Here is an 11,410-nt window from a genome sequence, read left to right as displayed (position 1 = left end):
AATTCACACAACAAAACCTCTATCACTGCTTGGGAGTTACTGTTCTTAAATTGATGTAAAGATAGTAAGACCAGGATACCATCTTAAGTATTTAAGACAATGTAAATACTGTAAACCCCAGCCTAAAGGCTGAACCAAAGCACCCATTTTCAAAATCATGTTACCTTCAATATTTACTAAGTGAATTATGAAGAGTATTATTATAGTCTGCTCTTTAAAGTCTTATTATCAAATAACAGAAAAGATGTAACCATAACTTGGACAATTTAAACTTCTGAAAAGCTATTACTTCCCCAGTTCCAATGTTTCAAAGTTCTTCATAAAAGAATAATATCTGAAAACTAAGATAAGTAACATCCCCCAAACATGAAATCGTCAATCTATCAGAGTCTGAGCATAAATACATAACTTTTTAATGTACAAGATGCAGTTAAAAATAACATGTTAGTTGTTCCTGTTGTTTATCAAACACATTCATTAGACTGATTAAAAGGGCAATACAAGAATAATTTTCTACAATATGCCAAATAATAGATGAAGTCTTACCTCCATTGCTGAAACTACCATCTGTTGGTCATAGTGATTCAGAAGATTGGGCATGAAGGCAGTGTTATAAGGCAAATCCTGGCACACCCTCAAGGTAATAGGCTCAAAGAAAATAAACTGTGCCTACCTGTATGGCCCACAAACATAGTCAAGGGCCACAGTTAAAAGATGATCCAACTCATAGCCACGCTTTCTCGATTGAATGGGATTCAGATGATCAGGCCTACTCAAGATGTATTTTAGATCTTTGTACACCTACAGGTCTCAGCTTGAAAGTACTTCTTCTATCTTACTGTTAAGTTCTTCAAACAGAATTACTCTGCACCGTCAGAGGTTTGTTAGCTTGGTCTCACAAAAGGCATTTGTTTTTGGTTTCACAATATGGGAAAATGACATCATCTTGCCTCTTCTTTTCATTTTCTTACATCGGGTACCATGTGGCCAACGTGTCAAGTTGATCAACCACATTCCCAAACAACAGATTCCATCTTAGGAGAAGAGCTATTTCTTCCTTTGACTGAAATATCTGAAAAATAATTGAAAAAAAATGGGTGAAATTAGCAATTTCCTCTTAAAATATTACAAGCTTGATATTAAAACTTTGATTAGCTCAGTAAAGTTGCAGGATACAAAATCAGTATACAAAAATCAGTTGCGTTTCTACACACTAACAATCAGCTACTAGAAAGAGAAATTTTAAAATACTGCCTTTGGGACTTTCTGGTGGTCCAGTGATTAAAACTGCACACATCCACTGATGAGCTCCAGTGCACTCCCTGGTGGAGAACTAAAATTCCAAGTGCCAGGCGTGTGGCTAACAACAACAACAACGATCACAAACTTTGACTGCCTTACAGATAAAATACATGGATATTTCAGAAAAGATACGACAGTTTCTCTACCTTCTCATTCTTGCTATAGATATACAAGAGAATCCATAAACAGCATTTAAAGGAAAGCACTATTTCCTCCCTCAGTTGTTTATATAACATATAGTTTAATTTCCCATCTACAGTGGTAGTTTTTCATTTGTCACAAGACATAATTGATCCATTTTGAAAACCTTGCATGCTGCTGTCCTAAATTTTATTTAAATATCTGCCACACTTAATAACAAGTTATTTAAATGTTATTATATACGTTTTAATCATTACATGATTCAGCAGATGGTATCTGTGAAAGGTGTAAACTCTAAAGAAATCAAAAGATATGGATTGAAGCCTCTTTCCAACTATGTGAATCACTTAACTTCTCTGAGCTCAGAATTTTCCTTTCTAAAAACTGCACCTCCCTGTCAAAGATGTATGAGTGAATTATAAAATAATGCCCTCTATAAAAGGTAAAGCAACATCAAACTTTAGGTCGTTTTATTACTGAATGACAGCAGATACAAAGACTTACTTCTATCAACCAATACTGAACTGGCAAACAGAAGATTCTAAAAGTAGCATCAGGACATTTTCCCAACAATGCTTCATCCTTTTAGATAGTACAAAAATTCAGTACATAGATGGAGAAAACGTTTGATCAACAAATGCCTCATTATACACAGTCAGGCTGCAGAGAAGAGTCAACTCTAGAGAGTTACAGCATGGAATAGGAATGATTTCCAGTTAAGAGTTTCTACCAAGTTTCAGAGTTGGATTTGACACTGCCTTTCCTGGGGGCTTCCCTGGTGGCTCAGACGGTAAAGAATCCGCCTGCAATGCTAGAGACATGGGTTCGATCCCTGGGTTGGGAAGATTCCCTGGAGGAGGAAATGGCAACCCACTCCAGTATTCTTGCCTGGAGAATGCCATGGACAGAGGAGCCCGGCAGGCTACAGTCCGTGGGGTCGCGGAGAGTTGGATGCAACTTTCACATTCACTTTTTTTCTAGGGACAAAAATATGCATCTCTTTTGGGGCTGGAAGGGTAGGTAGAGCGGAAGGCAGGATTGGTAGGAAAAAAGCATATTCTAAAACTATCATACTTCCATTTGGTTTTGTAATGATGTTAAGTCTGCTTTTACTTTATTTTTGCTTCACAGATGTCAAATATTTCTGTTTGAAGTACACAACCTCAGCTGGGAAAACATGAGAAAGTCAGGTTCAGAAATTCTCAGAGACCCAGGTTAACAGGACAACTCAAATAGATATTAGGGCCTGTGACAGAGAACTTGAACCGTCTTGGCTAAAGCAGAGAAAGAAACTGTCCTTTGCGCACTACCAATGACAGGGACCTCTGCCTCCCAGGCTTTCATTACTGGGCAGAAAAAACTATTTGGAGAAAGTAAAGCCATGGCTGAATCTTGCCAATTTCTCCCCCAAGCATATGGTCTTGAGTAGAAGAAGAGAAAAGAAAAGTCTACAACCTTAGGAATTAGAGACACCGAAGTCACAAGCAACCTCTGCCCCAAACGTTTCATCTCTCTAATACGGAAATCTCTAAATCAGAAATATTTGTTAAAGCTTCTTGGCCTGCCATTTTCTTTCCTCCTTCAAGCTGGGCCCAGAAATGTGATGTCTGGCTATGGAAAAGAGATATTAAACACAGTCATGTATATTTAAGCTTAATTATCATGCAGCACGGTACCAATTATGCATATCATTACATGTGTCAAATAAGCCCTGAAAGCTTTATTTGGCTACAGTATCAAACATCCATAGAAGTTCCATTTTTGTAGTTTGCTCCTTATGCAGCATGTTCATCTGCTTGCAACTTAAAAAAAATTAAAGGGGACATTGCTCCCTACTGAATATGTGTATAACAATGAGAATTTCAAATTTTTCATTTAGACTATTATTCAAGCTGTATGGGTTCTAAATTTACGGTTCAAAGAAGATGACCACACAAAACTTGAGGCAGAAACAAGGTAATATTGAGTTTTTTAAACCAGATGAGAAACCCCCTTATACTTCTGTCTACTCTATTTTACTTGTTTTTCCCTCAGTTATTCCTTTTGCCTCATTTACAAACAATGCTTCTCACAGACTTACAAAAGTGCTTTCCTTTATGCACTTTAACATTCAAATTTCCATATATCCAAACATTTTTGTAAAATTATTGTTAGCCTGGGATAGGATAAAACCTTAATACATTAAGACTGTAGTTTACGATTATTAAGATAAATAAGAAAAAACAGTAGAATGCCATGAGACAAGAAGAAAAACAGGAACAGTAAAAATATTAAGGAATTCATATTTCTTCCAAATTAGAGGTTCCCTCATTTTAATGTGCAGTAGATTCATAGCAACCCCACGGGTCTAAGAAATCCAAACCTCTGGAAAATGAATGATATACATGCATTCTAATGATTATCTCTGTACTGTTACAAGTGATCTATAAGTTATATTTTGAGAAATGCTATCCTAAAATAGAATAACTCAAAACAGTACAGGATATTTGCACATAATTATGTGCTTAGCAAAAGTAATATATAAAATGAATTTTTTTTAAAGCAGATAAAGAATACTACCTTAATAGAAAAATCGAAAAAGGACATAAATTTACAAATGGCCAACAAACATATGAAAAGATACTCAACTTTACTAATAAAAACATACAAACATGATATTTAACATTTTTGCCAATCAGATGAGCAAAGTAAGAATAAGAGAACACAGTATAGGAGAGGGTGCAGAAAAAGGAATATATTCAACATTCCAACACATGGAAGTACTTTTTTTTTTGGCTGTCCCACACGGCTTGCAGAATCTTAGTTCCCCAAACAAGGACTGAACCCGGGCTAGAGTAGTGGAGTGTCTAACCACTAGACCGCCAGGAAATTCTCCATTTTCAAATACTACTGGAGGAAAAGCAAACTAGTTGGTATTTCAAAAAAATAGCTATGGACATCAAAAGCCCTTAAAATGTATATAATTTGATTCAGCAGACCTATTCTACAATTTATGCTAAGAAAGTAAACACAAGTACACATGATGTATAACTGAAATGTTAGTACAAAAACCCAGAGACAATCTGAAAGTCTGCCAATATGGAATTGGTTAAACTAAGGTACAACCAACCCATAACACACTCACTAAAAATGATGAGCAGGATCTGTATATACTGACTTCAAAAGACAGTAACACTACAAAAACTGAAAAATAAAATTTTAAATGGTTTACAAAACAGCATATAGTCTCCCACTTCTGTCAAAAATATACATACACGGAACAGAATAAAACTACCTGAACTGTTTAAAAATACAATATTATAGGGACTTCCCTGGCAATCCAGTGATTAGGACTCCACACTTCTATGTCAGGGAGCTCGAATTTCATCACTGGTCAGGGAATTAAGGGCCCACAAGCTGCACAGCGTGGTCAAAAAACAAAAACAAAACAAAAATTAGTAAAGTATTATAAATGCTGCAATGTTATTTTAAAGTCTGTCGCATGCTATTTATGTATGGGAACATTAAGTGCTAAATCTATGAATGTGTGCTGACAATACTACTACTTGAATCAATGATTTACTGGCTGTTGATTAAATAACAAGCCAAGGGACACAAAAATACCCTCCTACAGGCAGCAAGAAAAGCGCCTTCTCAAGAGGGTCTTAGCAGCCCGGGCAGAAAAGTGAATTCAGAGGGCCTCTGTGCTCCAAAGAAATAGCCTGATAGAGAGAGAAAAAGAAAGACATGGGGATCAGAGCTCTGATGGAGCAAAGGTGTTTTAATTAACATGGTGTGGGCATATAGACTGTCTTACAAGGTAGTTTTTCTCAGCAAAGATAAAGATTAAAATTCCAGACTTACAAAACATAGGTGATCCATATTAAAGAGAGAGAGAGTTGTAAACAATCACTTTTACCGTATGGTTCACAAGAAGGAAGAGGGTACTTAACCTTCATATAGAAAATCTAGTGAAGGAAATGCCTGGATTTCTCAGCCCCCGGGAGACACTTGAGTATTTAGGAATTAGTAAGGAACAGAGAATTTCTGACAGATCCAAAAGAGCACACAGGAAGCCTCCTGTTAAATGCTTCCTGAAAACTAATTACCTTATTTTCCTGACATTTCAAAGCATTTGGGGGGAGGGGGGTAGAGGAGGAATCTCTTTATTTCACTAAATAAAAGGCAACACTGTAAGAAGAACTGCATCTTAATTATCTTTTATTTTTAGTGACATCCTTGCAAGCCTGCCCACTTAAACTTTTACATCACTTTCCTATCTTATTACCTCTATGTTGTGGTTTGGTACTTCAAACAAACACTTTTTTTTCCCCTTCTTCTTATGGAGTAAAAAGATGGTATTGATTTGCTTAAAAGCACCGATGAGGGGGAAAAAAAGGATGGAGGGAAATCATTATCTTGAGGAGTAAATGGTTCTTAATAACAGAACTACGGATTTATCCATCCCTTTGACTGTTAGCATGCCACTAAAGGCTAAAAGAAGGCTCAAGAGGGAGGTTAACATCCCCCTCGTCAAGTGTTTGTTTCCTTGCTCCTGCGGTATTGGCTTTGCCAAGTAACCCAATTCCCGTACATAAACGTTACAGGTCTCTCCAAACTACTTCTATAAAATAAGATATTGTTTGACCAATCTTATCGAGCAGTCATTTATTTCTATAGCTGCTGGTCTGCTCTGCTGCTCTGTCTGCCTACATTCAGAAGGGAACAAAAATTCAAAATTTCATTTATTCTGGGCCCAGAACCAGACCTTTTGTCCTTCCTAGATATTTTGCAACTTCGAGTTGACTCCTCTGCCTAAATTAGTGGCATATGCTTTTGTTCTTTTAAGAAAGAAAGAAAGAAAAAACCACCCCTTATTCTCTTATTGAGGAAGGCAACTAATTCTGAAAAAGGCCTCTAGGAAGATGTTAAAATGTCTTGAAATGTTTAACAGAACCTTATTTCAGAGGCTATGGATGAACCTCCCCGAGGTACCCCAGGGCAAACACACGGAGCGTCCAAGGGGGCAGAGGGGAAAGCCTCGAGGAGGAATATGCAGACTTTGCAAAACTGATGGGAGGGAGGAGAGGGGACAACTTTCAGGACTAGAAACAGGAAGCAGTCCAGATGCTGCGATGCCGCCCGCACCCCCGCACCCAGCCCTCCGTGCATCGTCCTCCCCGCAAGCAGCCGCGTGCTCCACCCACAGCCCCCAGTGGCCCGGGAGCGCCACACGCCCCTGCAGCGCCGACCGAGCCCCAGGGCTGGGCCGAGGGCAGCGTGCAGGGAGCGCGGGCCACACTCGAACCGGTTGCTCGGCGCAGATTCGGGACCGAGAGGGTTAATCCAGTCCGCGCGCACAGCCCGCCCAGCGCCAAACTCGGGCTCCCCCGCCGGCCCGCCACCCACCCCGAGAAAGCCCGGAGACACCCCTCCACAGCACAGCGCCCAAGGCTTTTGTTTTGTCGGAGACGAGAATAACGATCCTTGAGGAGGAGGTGCCACAGCTGCTCGTGGCTCTTCGGCACAGGCTTAGACCGAGGAGCGGGCAGCTGCCGCGGCACCTCCTCAGTCCCCACTCCCAAGTCCTTTTCCCGCTGAGCAGGACAGGAAGTGGCCTGCACGACCCGGGGCTCACCTCACACATCGGGGCCGGGCTCCCGGGGGGCTGCGGCGCCGGCCGGGGGCAGCCGCAGGTCCCTCAGGTAAACAGAGCCAGCGAGGACCACCAGCGTGCGCCTCCGAGCGACCGAGAGCTTTCGCAATGGCCGCGGCACATGCGCACGCACGTACGGCGCAGGCGCGCTGCGCACACTCGGCCGAGCGCTCCTAGTTTGAGCCCGGCTTCTGGATACCCGTCTGCAGGTTTCGTTGCTCTTGACCTCGCGCCGAGGCTGATGCCCGGCCCTGTCCTGCTCCGGCGGAGTCGTTCCGCGCTCTGGAAGCTTTTCTTAAATGCCCTCAGTCCCCTTTGCAAAGCTCTCCCTCCCTTCCCTGCTGAGACAGTGCAGCGACTCGCATCACTCAAGCCTGGAACGCTATTATTGAGAGACCACCAAAACCTGTTTGAGAACCAGTGTGCCCCCTGGGAACCCGGGGATTGGAATTGATTAAGAGGCGGGTGCTGAGAGTGGTACTGGGTGCAGATAGAGGTAGTCAGCTTTCATATTGCAGAGCTCCAGGCTGAAGCAGCAGAGCAGATACCCTCTTTACCAACACCCACTTTAGTGAGCAGGTGGGGCTTGAGGTTATTGGTGACATGCCCCATCTTCTGTTCTTTGAGAAATGTTTCTTCTCTCTTTTTCTTCGTAAGTGATTTTATTTTTTTCTACCTAAGCTATTTCAGAACTTAAAGATTCCTTAGAAATCATCTAAACCTAACCTCTCATTATTCAGACGTGGAAAAGAATGGTCCAGAAAGGTTAAAAAGACTTAGCCAAAGCCAGGCAGCGTTTTAAGGGCTGAGTCTGGATTCACTCATTCCAAGCCAAAGCTGTTACCTTTGCCTCTATCATTTTACCTACCTTCCTTTCTCTTCCTTTCCCTCCCTTTTCAACCTAGACTTCACAGGCATCATTTTGTTCTATGGTAGCACACAGGACTTAAAGAAATACTTTGATCTTGTAGCATAGTATGACTGTACTTAAGGTTCTTCAACTGTACACTTGCTTAAAATGGTGTATTTTAGTATAATCTTCTGTCTGAATCTTTGCCACCCCATGTTAGGAGACTGACCAAAAACAGCTATATAATCTGTGGTTTGTCCAAACCCTTGGGACACATCTCTGTGGCCTCTTTAATTATAGGCAACTATTTTATACAAAGAAAAGTGGAAGTGTTAGTCCCTCAGTCGTGTCCGACTCTTTGTGAGTGATCCAATGGACTGTAGCCCACCAGGTTCCTCTGTCCATGGACTTCTCCAGGCAAGAATACTGAAGTGGGTTGCCATTCCCTTCTCCAGGGGATCTTCCCGACCCAGGGATGGAACCCAGGTCTCCTGCATTGCAGCCAGATTCTTTACTGTTTGAGCCACCAGTGAAACAATCTGTTTTGAAGATGCTCCCTAAATGACAATAAATACTGAGCTTAGACAGTCATAAATATCGTTTAATGTCAGATGAGCTATGCGAATTGCACCATAAAGGGGATCTGAAATGACATTTTCAATTTCGTTAATAAATACTAATGCAGTAATACTTTCTAAAAAAAAAATAACATTGATCCATAGGCTGATTCTTATCAAGTCATTGTGTGTTGTGGAGCCAACACTGCCTCTACTGAAGGTGAGTGAAGCAGCTAAGAGCATTTATGAAAAGCAGTATAGACCTGCTTCGGGTACTTCTAGATCCCTTGTACCTTCAGATCCTCTAGAGATGTGCTGCTCTCGCATTTTTATGCAATTTACACATGGTCTTGTGAAAACTGTCAGGCATAGAACATATCTTGGCTCCTAGTGGGAGGTGGGAATGATGTAGAAATTATCGTTGAATGTATCAACATGATCACATCTCAGAAATAGACCACTGAGTGAAAGAAGCGAACTACAAAGTATGTAAATTATGATAGCTCTTTAAAACAGTCACACTGTTTACAAGGCCAAACATGTATATATAATAAGCAAAAAAAGTGGACAAGTAGGCAGCACACTAAATTTTATGACAGTGGATGCTTCTAGGCAGGCAGGGTGGGAAATGAGATCTGGGCAGCATGTAAAACAGGCTTCAACTCTTAATCACACACATGAAGCAAAATGTTAACATTTTTAAAAAATCTCTGCAGGGAGAAAAGGGTGTTTCTTAGGCAAGTCTGTAAACTTTTCTTTATGGTTGAAATGTTTCCTTTAAAAATAATGTTGAGGGGCTTCCCTGGTGGTCCAGTAACTAAGATTCCACCCTCCCAATGCAGAGGACCTAGGTTTAATCCCTGGTCTGGGAACTAGTGAAAGACAGGGAAGCCTGGAGTGCTGCAGTTGATGGGGTTTCAGAGTCACACACGACTTAGCGACTGAAGAACAACTGGGAACTAGATTCCACAAACTGCAACTAAAGATCCAAGATCTTGTGTGCTGCAACTAAGATCCAGTGCAGCCAAATAAATATTTTTAAAAGGAATTAAAAAAAAATTAAATGAAAGTAATGTTAAATTTTCAAGGACATTGAGCCAATGTGCTCACCATGAACACAATGTGAATGGTGGTGTTCACTGGGGGATCAGCAGTCACACTGATGAAGGGCTGAACAAGGAGAGGTCCAGAGAATGCTAGTTAAGAGGATCAATGAAAGGGACCTTATTTTCAGGGATAAAAATATTCAGATCTAACAGGGATAAAGTGTCGGGCTCTCTTTAATCCCATCTTTCTTTCATTCAATGTTATAACCACCAATAGAAAGTCTTTAGGGCTTCCCTGGTAGCTCAGGAACTTCACCGAGACCCAACACTCTCCCAGGGAGTTGTTAAAACTGGTCTCTTTCTGGATGAACCCATTTTGAAACCATCCATGTTAACCGGTAATACATGGTAATTCAGTAATGCATCTACTTACCTCCCCCAGGCCTCCACCCCTGCAAAAGTCTTTGTTTATTCATTTTACGTACAACCTGATCATAAAACATACAACCATACTTAAAACCACTGGGATGGAATTCAGACACCATAAGTTTCAGTTTGGCCACTTACTGAGCCTTTGTCAACTCTAAAGAAGGCAGCAACCTCTATGAGCTTTACTTTTCATTTTTTTTTAAACGGGAGATATACGAATGCTGCCTATTTCAAAACAATGAAACAATATAAACATAGGGTTTACATTTATTTACCTTGGAAGAGAGTACATTTTTATGTATTTTAGAGAACGTGAGATAATGAGAAAAGTCTTCTTTTTTGAATTTGGTTAGCTGCTGCCCGTAAGAACTGTTTTACACTTCCCAGATGTCCCTTCTGAAATGTTGTTTTTCTCCAGCATTAGTTTATAGTTCTATACCAGTAGTTATTTCTACATTGTACTTTCAAATCCTCCTCATTAGATTTCTTTTTTTTTATTCTTGCATTCTCACTCTGCCTCTCATTACATGGTAGATGCTTCATAAATTTCATTAATGAAATTAGACCAGATTGAAAAATTCCCCAAATTTGGAGTTATCCTTATTCAGGCATGCCATCTGCTGGTTCCCTGGTGTATCTGTTAGTCGGCCTGAATTCCTTAATCCAATCAAGTACAATTCATGTGGAAGCATTGCTGAGTTTGTGTGTTGGGCAATTTTCCCACGTTCTTTCACTTCCTGTGTGCAGGTGCTATTCTTTCATTGAACCTCTCCAGAATTGTTTTTCCTGCAACCTTCTTTTACCTGTTGGCCACTCTAAAAACCCGGAGAAACGGAGTTTACGTTTCAGAACCCCGGTGTGACCAGAACGATATAACTGGGCATGCTCAGTAGGTTGGCCTGATTTGGAACATACTTACAGCTTGAAAGGGGGCATTTAATGCTGTTTGTTTCAGGATTGGCTGCATATTCGTCCTGGCACTCTATTGAGAGATGGCAGCCTTTCCCACCCTCTGGGCCCTCCCACTTTTCCATTTTGTCCCCGTGCCCAAATTTGGAGCCAGCCCTCCAGGATCTCCCAGCCAATCAAGAGACCACACATTGTTGCCTAAGAGACCCCGGATGCCAGCGAAAAGATTTATAGGTAGTGATTGGCCTACTGGAAGGGGTGGGGGCTAGACGGAGTCACAGAAACAGGAGCTATGGCAACACCAGCGCTAGAGGCTTGAGGAGAAAGACTTGAAGAGAAAGCCTTAAAGAGGTGAGAGCAGTGATCGCTGCATGAAAAAGATGGAGACTCTTTTGAGAGCTCTTCTCTCAGGTCCTCCTGGGCTTCTCACGAGGCTTGGCAGTGACCCCGGGAATTACATTTTGCTGTGTATTAGCAGTTAAATGACCAGGTGCATCGTATATATGAAATTAACAACCAACAAATAATTACTTCTGTGCTT

This window comes from Bubalus kerabau, chromosome 18 (genome assembly GCF_029407905.1).
Source record: "Bubalus kerabau isolate K-KA32 ecotype Philippines breed swamp buffalo chromosome 18, PCC_UOA_SB_1v2, whole genome shotgun sequence".
In the NCBI taxonomy this organism is placed as follows: domain Eukaryota; kingdom Metazoa; phylum Chordata; class Mammalia; order Artiodactyla; family Bovidae; genus Bubalus; species Bubalus kerabau.
The sequence above is the reverse complement of the archived record's forward strand: the minus strand, read 5'-3'. Positions refer to the sequence as shown.